The 18,866-nt window shown below is 34.9% G+C and overlaps 1 long non-coding RNA gene across 1 annotated transcript in view; it reads left to right on the top strand.

Annotated features, from left to right (window-relative positions):
- Window positions 1-18,866, top strand: part of LOC128930653 (uncharacterized) — a 111,790-nt gene that overhangs the window by 88,107 nt on the left and 4,817 nt on the right. The gene's annotated exons all lie outside the window — the stretch shown is intronic.

An 18,866-nucleotide genomic window follows, 5' to 3' on the forward strand; every position in this document is an offset into this window, starting at 1 on the left:
GGATTACTCCATAACATAAATAGTACTGCACACTTCCTTTCCCCACTGTTCTTTTTCACCAAACCTCACCAATAAACTTTGAAAACAGATCTTCATTTAGAGGTAAGGACTGTAAAGGCTACAGAATCGTAGATGAGGAAAGTCTTTACTGTATTAGGGAAACCTTTGAAGAGGAGGTGGCATTTGAATCATAATATGTAGTAGTTCTTCATATGATGCGAAGTTTAACAGGCAAAGGCAATAATATAAACCAAGACATAGGCATTAAAATATATGATGTGTTTAAGAACATGTGCTATGTTTAGAGAAACATTCATGAGGAGTTATAGAAAATAAGTTTTGGAAGGAAAGCTGAGCCAAGCTGAAAAGCACCTTGTATATCACTGTGTCAATCAGGGCATAAAGCAAGAAGCACACTGTTTTGTATATTTTTAGTAACTTTTCCAAGATCACACAATTAGTAGCTAACAGAAATGGGATTTGAATATAGGCAGCCTTGTCTCCTGAGTGAGTTTGTGCTATTAGCCACTATGCTGTAGATAAATGTACATGTAACTGCAATGACATTTTTATGAATAAAGTACAAGCTAAGGGTCAGAAAGCAAGGAATAATTGTATGGGGTAACATTTACTGTGAATATCTTAGGAAAAATAGAGTTTTAATTAGTACTTAATGTATGTTATTTTCATGTTAAGCAGAGAAGAAACACAAAGTAACCAAAGGAAAAGCAAATATACTCCTAATACATTCAATTTTTTGTAGTAAATTTTTATTTTCTCTCTTATCCTCTCCTGTCCTCACCCTTCTTCAGCCTCACGTCTCTCTCACCTCAAGGGGCTGGAATGGAGTGGTGAAGATTCAAGTCACAAGGCTATTCTCTTTGCTTATAGCTTAAAGCAAGTAGTTGTTTCTGAGGTATATTTTGTAGTTAATAAGCAAATAGAAACATACGGTATATTTCCATATCATATTTGCAAATCACAAATGTATGAGACCATATTTCTCTTTAGATCTGTCACTACAGTCTTTTTATAACACATTGTGGATCTGCATTTCAATTACATTAACAAAGAACTCCTTCACCGTATCAACTTATTACTCCCAATTATAAAACCTGAGCTTCTTGGCTAAGGTATTCATTAACCTTTTCAGAGTGTATAATAGGAAATCTAATCACATGGATGTGGTAGGCTGCATCATGAAAATGAGCCCAGTTGTCATGTACAGTAAATTGTAATATCCAAATTCTTTGTAAATTGGGCAGTTTCAAGAAATAGAATGAGGAGGCCCTAATTTAATCAGCTTAAAAGTATGAGATTTGAATTACTTTGCAATGTAAAAATAATGACTATATCTGATATAAATGCTAAAAGAACATTTTTTCTTTTTATTCTAATTAAAGTTCCTATATTTATTAATTTTATTTATCTTTATGTGCTTTAATGAATTTAAATTGTGACTAAAATTATTATTCAGAGATAAACATTATTAATCTGTATTTCTCATTCCAACATTCTCTTATAACACATAAATTAATGTAAGCGTTTTATTTTTAATAAACGAGTTTACCTCAAGTTTCATATTACTTCTGTAGAATATAATACAGACCAGTCTTGGTGATTTATCATGTGTAGAGTACCTTTAATTCAAATTACTTTTTAAGTTGTGAGCAATTCTTGAATTGACAATAGTATACTATATAAACTTCCTTATGGAAGAATGATTTTTAAATCATATTTAACTTCAATTTATTTATGTTTCCGTAACGTTTGGAATTGTTAATAAGTCTCAACTCATAGAACTTTCACTTTCCCTGCTTTTATAACTCTCTTTTTATTTCTCTTGTACCTCTTTGAACACCTTTTATTTGTCCCTGTCACTCACGTATTCACTTAAGTTCTGGGCTTCCTTGGCCTCTATGAATATCCATTTTTGTATTCTTGTTCTGACAATCCTTTTAGGAAAACATAGTTTCTTCCCTTGCCTTCAATTGTTTCTATACACTAAGCAATTTGTTATTTTGTTTTCATCTATTTCTTCACTTATCTGTTTAATAAATATTCTTGAGTATCTACTATGTATTAATTATTTTGATAGTCGCTGGTGTAACAAACATAGTGTCTTCTAGGAACTTATAGACTAGTGAAGTTCTTAGGCAAATAAATGTCGGTCCTCTAGTCCAAGGTAAAGGCTTTGGAGGGACTTTTGTGGGTTGATCAGAGTACATAGGAATGGAGGTGGTGAGTTATGTGCTAAAATATTTAAAAAATATTTTAACAATGATTTTCATCCAGGAGTTTTAAAATTAAAATTATATTTAAATGGGATATAAATATACATATAAATATTTTGTGATAGTGACAGTAGTATCATCAACATTAACATCAATTATTAATTTTTAACAATCACTTCTGAAAGCCAAGTTTTACAGTACCTTATTAATACATTACAGGATATTTAATGTGGACATAAGATTTTATGTAAGAAAGTTCTTAAAGGTGATAGACATTAACAAATATAGATATTTATTATCAAAGTTTCACATACTCTTAAACTGTTTTAAACATATGCATTGGTGATAGGTATAATATTTACTTATCCACTTGGATATTTACCTATATTCTTATTAAATCAACTAAAATTAATTGTATAAATAAATATTCAGAAAAAGTTTTCTCATCAGAGATGAAGTTTTTGGTTTAGCAATCATTTGAGCAAAATGTTGGAATAGGATATACCTCACTAATACGAACTTGCAATAAAATACATTATTAAATGCCTAAAGCTATTAGCAATGAGTTCTAAAGGCCAATATGTGAAGGGCAGGGACAACTATATGCACCTTGATATATTCTTATTTTTTAATGGCAATGCAAAAGAAGTTAAAAGTCAATTATCAAATGAAGTTGTGAATCATATAAGCCATTTCTTTTGTAAATTACATGAAAATTGAAGTAAATAGAGATGTGGAAAACTTATGAATTTTAGTATAACCTGCAAATTAAGTCATTGTGTTTGTGATTATATTCTATTTTACCTGTAGTTGACTAATGAACAAATACAGATAATCAAGGGATTTCTTGTTAAGAGCAGATGAGCAAGCCTATCTTTAAGACATCAAGAAATCCAAGTGCTGAATAAATTGAGGTTTTAATCTTAGATGTTAATAAATGTTCCTAAATTTCTGTTATTATAATTTTGGAAAAAAGAGAAAATGCTGTTGAGTAGCTTTTGAGAAGCATAATGGTGAAAAGGACAGACTCAGAAGCTAGACTATCTTTACTCAAACTTAAGCTCTGTTATAGAGTAGCTGTGTTACCTTAAGCAAGTTATTTAACCTTTCAGTGGCTGGATTTAGTCATTTACAATATGAGAACAATAATAATTCCCACTTCATAGAGTTGTTGTGAAGATTTAAAACAATATATATAAAGCACTTAAAACACTGGTATGTGCTTGCTATTACCTTTTGGGGGATCAATACAGAATGATTCAAAATGTTAAAGAAAAGAACTTAATTATTATAATTTATGTAAAACTTATTTTGAAACTATAAGCATGATAAACTAAAAGTTTTAGTTTATATATTCCAATAGTAATGAATAAATGAGACTTTCATATTAAGATGATGGAATGGTAGTTTAACTTGAATAATCGTCACCAATAATACAAATGCTATCACATGATAATGCAGATATAGATTCTCACGATCAGTAACACTGGTCACTACTTGTAGGTCAAAGTCTTTTCAGATCATAGAAGGAGAAAAAGCTTAAGTTCAAACAAATTCATAAGCAAAAAGTCAGAGTCCATATGGAGAATAAGACAGCAAAATCAGTTAGGTTTAAGTAATGTACTCTGAGTAAAGCTTTTCTTACTTGAGCAAGTTTGAAATTTTGACCATCTACCTGCTTCTCATCTCTCACCTTGAAGTAGAAGTCTTTCTTTCCACAGGCTAGAATGTATCACAGTGTATCCTTTCTTTAAGAGAAAAAATATTAGCAGGAAAACATACCTGTAACTTCTAAAGCAATCAAAAATAGCAACATGGTACTACTGTATGGCATGGCATACAATAATTTGAATGTGTCCCTCCAAAATTCATACATTTAAACCTAATCCCTAATGTGATAGTACTAAAAGGTGGGTTATTTGGGTGGTGTTTAAGTCATTATGGCAGAGGCCTCAGGAATGGGATTACTTGCCCTTATAAAAGAAACTCCAGGGAGCTAGCTAACCAATTCCACCACGTTAGGATGCAATAAGAAGGTAACATCTATGAACAAGAATGTGAGTCTTCACAAGAAACTAACTCTGCTGGCCCCTTAATCTTGGACTTACCAGCCTCAAAGCTATGAACAATAAATTTCTGTTGTTTAAAATCCACCCAGTTTATGGCATTTTAGTTATAGCCACCCAGACAAAGAAAGTGACAAACATACTGTTTGATTGACAAAAATGAATGGAAAACTAGAAATCTAAAGCCATATGGGAAATTTAGCACCTGAATTAGAAAGAAAAGATGATTACAGAAAAATTGAATCATAGAAAAATAAAATTTTGACTAATAGAAAAATTTACTTTGACGAAAACAAAGATATGATATGTAGCAGAAGGAAAGGCATATACAGTTGACACTTGAACAACAGTAATTTGAACTGCATAGGTTCACTTTTATGGAGGTTAATTATAACCAATTGCAGATCAAAAATCCATTATTCATGAGATGCAAAAGCCATAAATGGAGGGCTAACTGTATTATGTGTATACAAGGGCTTTTTGTATTCACGGATTCCCCAGGGCTGATTGTGAGACATGGATATGTACAGAATTTGGTATACAGTCATACCTCATGTATACTGAAGAATGACTGCATATTAATATATTATAACACTTTAAATATATATGTTCAAATTAAATGTATATAAATTAAATATATTTAAGCTAAATTATTTATATATATGATGGAATTTTACATTCATAAAGCAAGCATACTAATTTTTTTAAAGCTGCTATGAGAAAGGAATAGAAAGACTATCACAAGTCATTTAATAATAAAACTCCCAGGGTGACAGATAAATAAAGGAATCTAAAATCAGTAAGAGAAAATAAATGACCTACAAAGGAGTTCCAATACATCTGGCTATAGACCTTTCATTGGAAACCTTACAGGCCAGAAGAGAGTGGCATGGCATATTTAAAGTGCAGAAGGGTAAAAAAAAAAAAAAACAGAACAAAACTTTTGTCCTGTAATAGTATATCTTGTGAAAATTCACTTCAAAAATAAAAGAAAAAATAAAGGTTTCTGAGAAAAACAAAAGCTGAGAGATTTCATCAACATCAGATCTGTACTACTGGAAATGCCACAGGGAAATCCTCAATCTGAAAAAAAAAACCACACCAGTGAGCAATACGGAATGATCTGAAGGTAAGAAAACTCATTGGTAATACTAAGTATACAGAAAAACACAGAATTTTATAACATTGTAATTTTGATGTATAGACTATATCTTGAGTAAGAAAAATAAGATGAATGCATCAAAAATAATAGCTACAATGACGTTTCAAGATATAAATAATATAATAAGACATAAATAGAAACAAAAAAAGTTAAAATGTTGGGGAAGAAGTTAAAGGGTAGAATTTGTATTAGACTTCTCTTTGTGTGTTTTTTACTTAGAGAGTTTGTATATTTAAACAATAAGTGTTAAGTTGCCATCAGTTTGAAGTAATGGGTTATTAGATATTACTTGCAAGCTTCATGGTAACCTGAAATCAAAAAATAGACAAGAGATGTACAAAAAATAAAAAGAAAGAAATAAAAATTTATCAGCTGAGGAACCCACTTCACTAAAAGGAAGAAAAGAAACAAGGAAGAAAAGATTACAAAGCAACCAGAAAACAAAGATAAAAAATGGCAGGAATAAGTTCTTCCTTATTAATAATAACTTTGAATGTAAACAGACTAAACTCACCAATCAAAAGACATAGAGTAGCTGACTAGAGTAAAAGAAAAAAAAGGACACTTATAATGACACATGAAAGCTGAAAATAAAGGGGTGGAAAAGATATTACATGCCTATGAAAACCAAAAAGAGCAGGAGTAGCTATACTTATATCAGACAAAATAGATTTCAAGACAAAAAGTATAAAAAGAGACAAAGAAGGTCATCATAGAATGTTAAAGAAGTTCAACTCAACAAGAAGATGTAGCAATTATGTATGCACAAAAAACTGGGGCACTCAAATATATAAAACAAATAATATTAAGATCTAATTAGAGAGATAGACCAAAATATAATAAGTGAAGACTTCAAAATGACACTTTCAGCACTGGACAGATCATGCAAACATAAAATTAACACAGAAACATCGGACTTAATCTGCATGATAGACCAAATGGACCTAATATGTATTTTAAAAAGCATATTATTCAATTGTTGCACTTCTCCTCAGCACATGGATCATTCTCAAGGATAGACAACATGTTAGGTCAGAAAATGAGTATTAAAGAAAAACCAAAATATCAAGTACCTTCTTTGACCACAGTGGAATAAAACTAGACATCAATAAGAAGATAAATTTTTGAAACTATACAAACGATAGAAATTAGATACTATTCTCGTGAATAACCAGTGGGTCAATGAAGAAACTCAGAAGAAAATTGAAAAATTTTTGGAAACAAATGAAGATGGAACTACAACATAGCAAAACCTTTGTGACACAGCCAAAGCAGTACTAAGAAGGCAGTTTAGAGCAATAAGTGCCTGCATCAAAAAAGTAGAAACAAATTAAGCATCTGAATGAGTCATCTTAAAGTTAAAAAAGCAAAAGCAAAACAAACTGAACATTATTAGTAGACGAGAAAACAAACTCAAATCAGAGAACAAATAAATGAAACTGAAATGAAAAAAAATGCAAAATGAAAAGATGTGTTTTTGTAACAATAAAAAAATTGACAAACCTTTTTTTTTTATTTTTTCTGACAGATTTTTTTTTTTAATTTTTTATTTGATTATAGGTTTTGGGGTACATGAGCAGAGCATGCGAGACAGTTGCGTAGGTACACACATGGCAGTGTGCTTTGCTTTTCTTCTCCCCTTCACCCACATTTGGCATTTCTCCCCAGGCTATCCCTCCCCACCTCCCCCTCCCACTGGCCCTCCCCTTTTCCCCCCAATAGACCCCAGTGTTTAGTACTCCCCTTTCTGTGTCCATGTGTTCTCATTTTTCATCACCCACCTATGAGTGAGAATATGCGGTGTTTCATTTTCTGTTCTTGTGTCAGTTTGCTGAGGATAATGTTCTCCAGATTCATCCATGTCCCTACAAACGACACGAACTCATCATTTCTGATTGCTGGATAATATTCCATGGTGTATATGTGCCACATTTTTCCAATCCAGTCTATTATCAATGGGCATTTGGGTTGATTCCAGGTCTTTGCTATTGTAAACAGTGCTGCAATGAACATTCGTGTACATGTGTCCTTATAGTAGAACGATTTATAGTCTTTTGGGTATATACCCAGTAATGGGATTGCTGGGTCAAATGGAATTTCTATTTCTAAGGCCTTGAGGAATCGCCACACTGTCTTCCACAATGGTTGAACTAATTTACACTCCCACCAACAGTGTAAAAGTGTTCCTTTTTCTCCACATCCTCTCCAGCATCTGTTGTCTCCAGATTTTTTGATGATCGCCATTCTAACTGGCGTGAGATGGTATCTCAATGTGGTTTTGATTTGCATCTCTCTGATGACCAGTGACGATGAGCATTTTTTCATATGATTGTTGGCCTCATATATGTCTTCTTTCGTAAAGTATCTGTTCATATCCTTTGCCCACTTTTGAATGGGCTTGTTTGTTTTTTTCCTGTAAATCTGCTTGAGTTGTTTGTAAATTCTGGATATCAGCCCTTTGTCAGATGGGTAGACTGCGAAAATTTTTTCCCATTCTGTTGGTTGCCGATCCACTCTAGTGACTGTTTCTTTTGCTGTGCAGAAGCAAAAATTGACAAACCTTTAGCCTGACTGATTAAGAATAAAAAGAGAGAAGATCCAAATAAATATAATGAGTTGAAAAAAGAGACATTATAACTGATGCCACACAAATTCAATGGGTAGGTAGAGACTAATATGATTAACTATGTGGCAATAAATTGAAAAATGTAGAAGAAATGGATAATTTCCTCGACACATACAACCTACCAAGAAGGAATCATGAAGAAATCCAAAACCAAAACAGACCAATAACAAGTAATTAGAATGGAGCCACAATAAAAAGTTTCCTGGCCAAGAAAACCCGGGGACTTGATGGCTTCACTACTTGATTTTACAAAATATTTAGTAAGAACTAATGTGAATCCCACTCAAACTATTCTGAAAAATACTGGATGAGGGAATACTTTCAATGTCATTCTTTGAGGACTATGAGGCCAACATTACCTGATACCCAAACCAGACAATGAGTCATAAAAAATAAAAGACTGGCCAATATCCCTGATGAACAATGAGGCAAAACTCTTCAACAGAGTGCTGGCAAACTGAATTCAGTAACAGATTGAAAAGATCATTCATCATAACCAAGTGGAATTTGTCCAAGGGATGCAGGAATGGTTCAACAAATGCAAATCAGTCAATTTGATACATCATGTCAACAGAATGAAAGACAATTAACATACGATTTGTTCAATTGATGGTGAAATTTGATAAAATTCAGCATCCCTTCATGTTAAAAACTAAAATATTGTAGAGAAGGAGCATTCCTCAAAACACTAAAAGACATATATGACAGACCTTGTATCATACTCAATGAGGAAAAGCAGAAAGCCCATTTCTCTGAGATCTGGAACAACAGGAGAATGCCCATTTTCACCACTGTTATTTGAGATTGTACAGGAAGTCCTAGCTGGAACAATCAGACAAGAGAGATAAATAAAGTACATCCATGAAAAGGAAGAAAGTAATCCCATTTGCAATGGCTATAAATAAAGAAAAATACCTAGGAATTAACCAAGGGAGTGAAAGATCTCTTCAATAAAAACTGTAAAACTTTGATGCAAGAAATTGAAGAGGACACCAAAAAATAGAAAGATATTCCCTGTTCATGGATTGGAATCGGGATTTTTAAAATATCCATAATACACACATTAGTGCACAGATTCGATGCAATTTCTTTCAAAATACATTTCTCACAGAATAGAGAATAAAAAGTCTAATATTTATATGGAACTACAAAAGATTCAATAGCCAAAGCTATTCTGAGCAAAAAGAATAAAATTGGAGAAATCACATTACCTGACTTCAAATTATATACCGTAATAGTGGGATACTTTAACACCTCACTGACAGTATTGGAAAGATTATTGAGGCAGAAAATTGATGAAGATATTCAAGACCTGAACTAAACACTGGACAGATAGACGTCTACAGAACTCTCCACCCCAAAACAACAGAATATGCATTCTCCTTATCTGTACATGGCCCATACTCTAAAATCGACTACACATTCAGAAATAAAGTATTTCTAAGTAAATGCAAAAGAACTGAAATCATACCAACCACTGCCTCAGACCACAGTACAGTAAAAAGCAAATTCAAGACAGAGAAAACCACTTCAAACCATACCATTACATGGAAATTAAAGAGCCTGCTCCTGAGTGATTTTTGCGTAAATAATGAACTTAAGGCAGAAATAAAGAAGTTATTTGATACTAATGGGAACAAATATAAAACATACCAGAATCTTTGGGACAGAACTAAAGCAGTGATAAGCAGAAAATTTAGACACTAAATGCCCACATCAAGAAGTTAGAAAGATCTCAAATGAACGACCTAACATCACAACTAAAAGAAATGGAGAAGCAAGAGCAAACAAATCTCAGAGCTAGAAGAGGACAAGAAACCACTAATATCAGAGCTGAACTGAAGGAGATGGAAACCAGAAAAACCATTCAGTAGGTCAATGGATCCAGTAGCAGTTTTTTAAAAGGTGATTAATATAATAGACCATTAGCTAAACTAATAAAGAAGAAAAGAGAGAATATTCAATTAAATGCAATCAGAAATGACAAAGGGGATATTAACAGTGACCCTATAGAAACACAAATAAACATCATAGACTATTATGAAAACCTCTATGCACACAAACTAGAAAATCTAGAATAAATAGATAAATTCCAGGATACAAACACCCATCCAAGCTGAACCAGGGAGAAATTCAATTCCTGAACAGACCAGTAATGAGCTCCAAAATTGAACCAGTAATAAATAGACTAGCAACCAATAAAAGCCCAGAAACAGACAAATTCACAGCCTAATTCTACCAGATGTACAAAGAAGGGCTGGTGTCAATTCTACTGAAACTATTACAAAAAACTGAGGAGAAAGGACTCCTCTCAATCTCGTTATATAAGGCCAGCATCATCCTGATAGCAAAATCTGGCAGAAACATAATTAAAGAAAAACTTTAAGCTGATATCTTTGGTAAACATTGGTACAAAAATCTTGAACAAAATATGCAAACTGAATCCGGCAGCACATCAAAAAGCTAATCCACCATGATCAAGTAGACTATATCCCTGGGATGCAAGGTTGTTTCAACATATGCAAATCAACAAATGTGATTCATAACATAAATAGAAATAAGGACAAAAACCTCATGATTATCTCAATAGATACATAAAATGCTTTTCATAAAATTTAGCCTTCCTTCTTGATAAAAACTCTCAATAACTAGGCATTGAAGGAACATGCCTCACAATAATAAGAGCCATATAAGACAGACACACAGACAACATTATACTGATTGTGGGAATCTCAGAAGTATTCCTCTTGAAAACCAGACAAGTCAAGGTTGCTCTCTCTCACCAGTACTGTTCAACATAGTATTGGAAGTCTGGGCCAGAGCAATCAGGCAAGAGAAAGACATAAAAGACATCCAAATAGGAAGAGAAGAAGTCAAACTATCCTTATTTGCAAATGACATGATTCTATACCTGAAATACTCCACAGTCTTGACCCCAGAGTTCCTGAAGCTGATAAACCAATCCAGCAAAGTTTCAGGATACAAAATCAACATACAAAAATCACTAGCATTCTACACATCAACTACAGTCAATCAGAGAGCCAAATCAGGAATGCAATACCATTCACAATGACCATATAAAGAATAAGACACCTAGAAATTCAGGAAACCGGGGAGGGGAAAGATTTCTAAAAGGAGAATTACAAAACGCTGCTCAAAGAAATCAGAGATGACACAAACAAATGAAAAACCATTCCATGCTCATGGATGGGAAGAATCAATATCATTAAAATGGCCATACTGCCCAAAGCAATTTGCAGATTCAATGCAATTCCTATAAAACAACCAATGACACTCTTCACAGAACTAAAAAAAACTATTTTAAAATTCATATGGAACCAAAAATGAGCCTGAATAACCAAAGCCATTCTAAGCAAAAAGAACAAACCAGGAAGCATCACGCTAATGCTAACTGACTTCAAGCAATACAGGGCTAAAGTATCCAAAATAGCATGGGACTAGTACAACAACATGCATATAAACCAATGGACCAGAATAGAGAGCCCAGAGATAAAACAGCACACTCATAATCACTTGATTTTCACAAAGATGACAAAATCAGACAATAGGGAGAGGACCCCCTATTCAAAAAATGGTGCTGATGATGGTGGTGGCAGCCCATCTGGAGCAGTGGCTACAAAGATGTCAGCTGCAGTGTGGGAAGTGTAGACAGGGCTGTGTGCTCCAGGGAGCCACTGAGGGACAGGAACAGATGATCTCAGTGACAGCCCCATCCTCTCCTGAGTTGGTGAGGCAGGAGCTCACACTCCCAGGCACAACTGCAGCTGCCCAGCCATGGCTCTGGAACAGGCATCCCTGCACTCCTAGGGGACTGGGAAGCTCCCTACCCCCACAGCCTCAGAAATGCCTACTACTGCTCTGTGACCTCTCCCCACTCATGGTGCTTGGTCTGGTGCAGACCAAAGTTGTGACTGAGCCCAGGTGCTGTCATAACCCATACAGGTGTGTGCATGCTCCAGGTGGCACTGACACACCAGCCCCCTGCCACTTCAGCCACATTTGTACTTTGAGTACCAACAAACATAGGAGCAAGGCTGGGGACTGAGGGCGGCTTGACGTGTTCCTGCTGGTGACCCTTGGTGCAGACTGCCTGGGCACCACAGATAGTATGTTGTTGGCAGTGGGAAGCACACAGGTACCTAGGTGGGAAGGGCCATATCCTCGGTGAAATCTTCAAGTCAGGGACAGCCTGAAGACTGGTGGCTGGGCTACCAGTTCCTGGTGGAGTTCTGCACTTGAGGTCTTTTGGCCAATGGGATGGTGATTTTTCCCAGGCCTGCCCATTGCCACCCATGGACCAATCAGCACGTACTTCCTCTATTCCAAAACCATAAACACCATCCCCCCACCCCCACTCAGACAGAGTCACATGCTTGTCAGAACAACCTGCTTGTGGATAAGAGCTGCGACTTCAGGTCTTCTCTCTGCTGAGAACTGTCCGGTCACTCAATGAAGCTCCCCTTTGCCTTGCCCACCCTCCAGTTGCCTATGTAACCTCATTCTTTCCAGGAGCAGGACAAGAACTCAAGACCCACCAAATGGTGGGAGTGAAAGGAACTATAACAAATTCTTGTTTGGCTCACAGAGCTGCATGTGGTGACATGCTCCTGGACTGTGGGAGTGAAAAATGGTGACCCTCCTGGGGGCCCAGACGTAGGAATTTCCCAAGCCAAAGCTGCTGTAGCACTGTAGCCCTCCCATGCTCCACTGGCACTGGGCAGCCACTTCACACAATGGGAAGCAGTGGCAGGGCCAGGTCAGCCCACTAGCTGTGAACCAGAGTGGGGCAGCGGGACTAAAAGGCTAATAACCCAAACAGGCTGAAGCATGCCCCCCAAAAACATGCTCCCAACCCCTGCTCACTGTGCTGTGGGCAACAGGAAGGAGAGGAAACCTGTGGCCCTTCTGGGAGCCCAGACATCAGGGCTTGCCAAACCAGGGATGAGACACGTTGTAACGTCCTCTTTGGGGCTCTGCAGTTCCTAGTGTCTCCAAGCTTTTGGGTGTCACCACGTTCCCTTTGTCCAGATGCTGGTGCCCACAATGGAAGTTGCTTGCCATGCATCTGGTCCAGCCTCACACAGAGCTAGTAACTGTGCTGGTGCTTGCTTGCCATGCATCTGGTCCAGCCTCACACAGAGCTAGTAACTGTGCTGGTGCTTGGAGCTGCCTGCCCCACTGCAGCAACCAGCATGCCTGGCTGGACACAGTGGTTGGACCCTGAACTTGCTCATCTACACACCGGTCACAGGTCTGTGTCTGGCTCACTGTTGGCAAGCATGAGATCTGGGCAGGAAGCACGAGTCGAGTGCAACCCGCCAGGCTGAGTGGGAAAAACAAGTTCAATGGGTGAGAGCAAAACAAAACTCAAGCAGAGGTACCACCAGCCACATAGCTTTTTGGCTGATGAAGCGACACTCATAGGATCCTGTGACATAGATATCTGGCTAGTGATACACAGATGATTGAAACTGGAGCCTTTCTTTAAACCTTGTTATAAAATAACCTCAAGATGGATTAAAGACTTAAATGTAAAACACAAAAACTATAAAATCCCTGAAAGGCAACCTAAGCAACACCATTCTGGACAACGGAATGGGCAAAGATTTTATAATGTAGACACTAAAAGCAATTGCAACAAAAGCAATCATTGACAAAAGGGGTCTAATTAAACTGAAGAGCATCTTCACAGCAAAAGAAACTATCAGCAGAGTAAACAGACACCCTACAAGATAAGAAAAGTTTTTGCAAACTATGCATCTGACAAAGGTATAATATCCAACATCTATAAGGAACTGAAACAAATGTACAAGAAAATAACAAACAACCCCATTAAAAAATAAGCAAGGACATGAGCACTTTTAAAAAGAAGACATACATATGGCCAACAATCACATAAATAGAAACTCAATATTACTGATCATTAGAGAAACACACATGAAAACCTAAATAAGATGCCATCTGACACTAGTCAGAATGGCTATTATTAAAAAGTCAAAAAATAACAGATGCTAGTGAGGTTGTGGAGAAAAGTGAATGCTTATACAGTTTGTAGGAGTGCAAATTAATTCAACTGCTGTGGAAAGCAATGTGGTGATTGTTTAGAGAGCTAAAAGCAGAACCACCTTTTGACTCAGCAATCCCATTACTGTATATATAAACACAATGTAATGTAAATCATTTTATCATAAATTTACATACACCTGTATGTTCATTGCAGCACTATTCACAGAAGCAACAACATGGAATATACCTAAAAGTACATCAGTGGAAGACTGAATAAAGAAAATATGGCACACATACACCATGGAATATTATGTAGCCATAAAAAAGAGTTATATCATGTCCTTTGCAGGAACATGGATGGAGCTGAAGGCCATTATCCTTAGCAAACTAATGCAGGAGCAGAAAACAAAATACTGCCTGTTCTCACTTATAAATAGGAGTTAAATGATGAAAATATATGAACACAAAGAGGGGAACAACACAGTGGGGCCTACTTGTGGGTGGAGGATGGGATGAGAGAGAGGAGCATAAGAAATAACTAATGGGTATTAGGCTTAGTACCTTGGTGGTGAAATAATCTGTTCATCAAATCCCTGTGACACAAGTTTACCTATATAACAAAACTTCTCATGGATTCTTGAACATAAAAATAAGTTTAAAATAATAAACCAATATAAAAATTATACTGCAGAGCCCTAGTAACCAAAACCACAGGGTACTTTCATAATGACATGTACATAATTCACTGGAACAGAATAGAGAACACAAAGATTAATCTGTACATTTACAGTAAACTCAGTTTTGACAAAGACTCCAAGGACATACACTGGAGAAAAAACAATGTCTTCAATAAATGGTGTTGGCAAAACTGGATATCCATGTGGAGAAAAATGAAACTAGACCCCTATTTCTTGCCATATAAAAAATCAAATATAAACGAATTAAAGACTTTTAAATCTAAGACCTGAAACTGTGAAATCACTACAAGAAAACTTTAGGGAAAATCTCCAAGCCAATAGTGTGGGCAAAAATTTCTTGAACAATACCTCACAAGTACAGGCAACCAAAGCAAAAAATGGGCAAATGGGATCACATCAAGTTAAAAAGCTCATGCACAGCAAAGGAAACAATGAAGTGAAGAGACAACCCACAGAATGTTAGAAAGTATTTGCAAACTACTGATCTGACAAATGATTAGTAACTAGAATATATAAGGAGCTCAGATTAATCAATAGGAAAAAAATTAATAATCCAATTAAAAATGGACACAATGTCCGAATATACATTTCTCAAAAAAAAACATACAGATGGCAAACAAATATATGAAAAGGTGCTCAACATCAATGATTATTAGAGAAATGAAAATCAACACTAAAATGAGATATCCTCTCAACCCTGTTAAAATGGCTTTTTCCAACAGACAGCAATATTCGATGCTGGTGAGGATGTGGAGAAAAAGGAATCCTAGTGTACTGTTCGTGGCAATACGAATTAGTACAGCCACTATGGAGAACAATTTTTGGAGGTTCCTTAGGAAAACAAAAATAGAACTACCATACAATCGAGCAATCCCAATGCTCAATATATACAGAAAAGAAAGGAAATCGGTATATGGAAGAGGCATCTGCACTCCCATGTTCATTTCAGCACTCTTCACAATAGCCAAAATTTGGAAGCAACTTAACTGTAGATGAACATATTAATAGATAAAGAGAATGTGGTACATATGCACAATAGAGTGTTATTCAGCCACAAAAAAGAATGAGATCTAGTCATTTGCAACAACATAACAACATGGATAGAACTGGAGATTATTATGTCAAGTGACATGAAACAAACAGAAATGTAAACTTCCCATGTTCTCACTTATTTGTCAGAGGTATAAAAACAGTTTAACTCATAAAGACAGATTATAATTAATTTTAACAAAAGACAGGAAGAGGAATGGGGTGTGGGGAAAGGGAACAGTGAATGTGGATAAAAATACAGTTAGATATGCTGAATAAGATCTATTATTTTATAGCACACCTCGTTGACTACAGTAAATAATAATTTAATTTATTGTACATCTAAAATAGCTAAAACAGTATAACTGAATAGTTTGGAACATAAAGAAATAAATGCTTCAGGTTATGGATAACTGATTTACCCTGATATTATTGTGCATTGTATGCCTGTATCACTATATCTCATGTGCTCCATAAATACGTACACCTACAATGTACCCAAAACAAATAAAATTTAAAATGTTTAAAAATACACTGAGGAGTGGGAAAATGGGAGAAATATCTACAAACAAGTGGTAAAATGACCTGAAATTTCAATAAGTTTTTCTGGTCAAATCAATTATTCTATCTGTAACTTCTGACTTTCTGCTGGTTGTTTGTAGGTGCCCGTTATCTCATCACATTAAAATATATCCCATAAATAGATTTCCTCCAGCTTCACTGAATCTTTAGTTCAGCATATGTGATACTTTGAGGTTTTTTCCCTCTGAAAATATGGTGATATCTAAATCATCACCCTCAAAGTTATATTTATGGGCAGTACACACACACACACACACACACACACTCGTATTTCTTCAATGGTACAAGTCAACTGGCTTTCACATATAATTGGAAACTGGCAGTAAATTAATGTATAAAATCCCTGAATAGTGTTGGTAAGAATGATCTGGACAAGGAAATATTTTTTTCAAGGTAATTTTTAAATTTTGGCTTCAAAGTTGTATGTATATTTACAAAGATGGGATTCGACATAACCTAACAAAGACCTGAATTCCAAGGTCCCAAGAAGAGGTGGAGAAATGCCCGTAAAGAGAATGGTAGAATTTTTTTCCTTCCCCAGTTTTTGGATATTATTTTCTTTTCATATGGCATTGAAAAATCAGCATCTAATGCATATGTAGCATTTGGATGCAGATTTTTTTGTTTGTGTTGTTCGTTTGGTAAAATACATATTTGACTTGTTAGTATTTTCTGAACGATAATCTCTTAACTATGTATTATATCATTTCTTATACTAGTAATGGGTTAGAATAGAAAATAAAAAGAACCAGGAATTGAGAAAAATGGTAAGAATGGAACTGGAATTATTGGTATTGTATCATGATATGAATATGATGTGACTTAAGTCCAGGAGATGGTTAAAATGTAAGAATGAGGAAGGTTTAAATATTTAATATATCTGAGTAAAGAAGTTATTAAGAATATGATTAAGAAAAGAGATGATCACCGAACAAGGTTATCACAGCTCTGTATCTAGTTTTCAGGAAAGTTCTTTGTACATGAGAGTTGTTCAACAATTATTTATTGAATAAATAAATAAATAATATTGTATACCTGGGCCATCAATATTGACATCAATGTAATTATTGTGTTGCTGAAGTTGAGGTGGAAGATTATGAATTCAGACTGATTTTTGTCTTTTTTTAAACTAGATTTTATACTGCCATGCCAATGAGGAGATATTTTGGTGTAGAGGACTCACCTTAGTATTTTCCAACCACTCTCATAACTCTATCAGTTACTGTATGCATTATCGATATCCCACCTGAGTTTAGATGTGGTAAATCACAAAGCACCAATCTATACAGAAATTAATCAAGATTGTCAATGAGTTTTAAAGATTCTGTAAACTATTAGTCATCTTCCTTCATCATAAATATTTTATTATATTTATTCCTTTATTCTGGTATGATTTTGTGGAGAATGGAAATTATTCAGCAATTCTCCTGCACAATACTCTGAAACAATAGCTATGTAAATTGTTTATATACTGAAACAAGTTCTGGAATAGTACATCACCAATAATTTTTGTAAAAGTTGTCATTTAAAATGACAAGAGATTTCATCTGAACAGTGAAATAAAAAACATGTAAAAAACACATTTCCTGGTAATAGAAAAAAGGGTGAAATCAAATAATACTATCTTATGATAGTGCTGTAAGCTATCTCTGAGTTTCCATAAACCACCTAAAATTTATAATCTCAATGTGATACCCAAAGTGACATTCAAATTGAGTAAAGAAAATTTTGCTAGTCTCATAATACTATAATTTTCACATTGTTGACTTTAAAAATAGGCTCAATAGGCTTAACTAAGCCCCAATATAACTATTGAAAAGTCTATGTGGATAGTAAATTTTCTGAGCCCTTCTATATCTGAAGATTTACTTCTATTGCCTTCATACATCATGACTGAATGTAAAAGACCTGTCAAATCCTTTTCCCATCAGATCTCTTTAGATGCTGTTATATTTCCTCCAGGACTAAGATATGTGGAGCCAGGCTGTATTCTCAAAATTATATTTAATATTTTCCCACATCTTAAATGCATGTAGAACTTTCAAATTTTTCCTAATGATGAAGTAATTTCAGAATATGTATTTATTTTCATTATTTTTGCCTGTAATTTGGTAATCTCTTTCAATATGCATATTTTTTCACCTCTGGAAAGTTGTCTTCTACCATATTTTTAATTTAAACTTTTGGTAAATTTTTTCCTCAGGTATGACAATTATTTATAGATTAGATCTCCATTTTCTTTTTTCCATAGCTACAATTTTCTCTCCCATTTTATCCCTTTTCACTGTCTCTGGATTCCAGTAAAAATAAGTTTTCAGTCTACATTACTAATTTTATCTTCTACAGTATGTTTTTCTCTTAAGAAACTCCAATGTGTCTTTTAATTTTGTTATCTTTTATTGCATTTGAGGTACACGGAAACTCTTCCTTGTCTTGCTTATT

This window comes from Callithrix jacchus, chromosome X (genome assembly GCF_049354715.1).
Source record: "Callithrix jacchus isolate 240 chromosome X, calJac240_pri, whole genome shotgun sequence".
NCBI classification, from domain to species: Eukaryota; Metazoa; Chordata; class Mammalia; order Primates; family Cebidae; genus Callithrix; species Callithrix jacchus.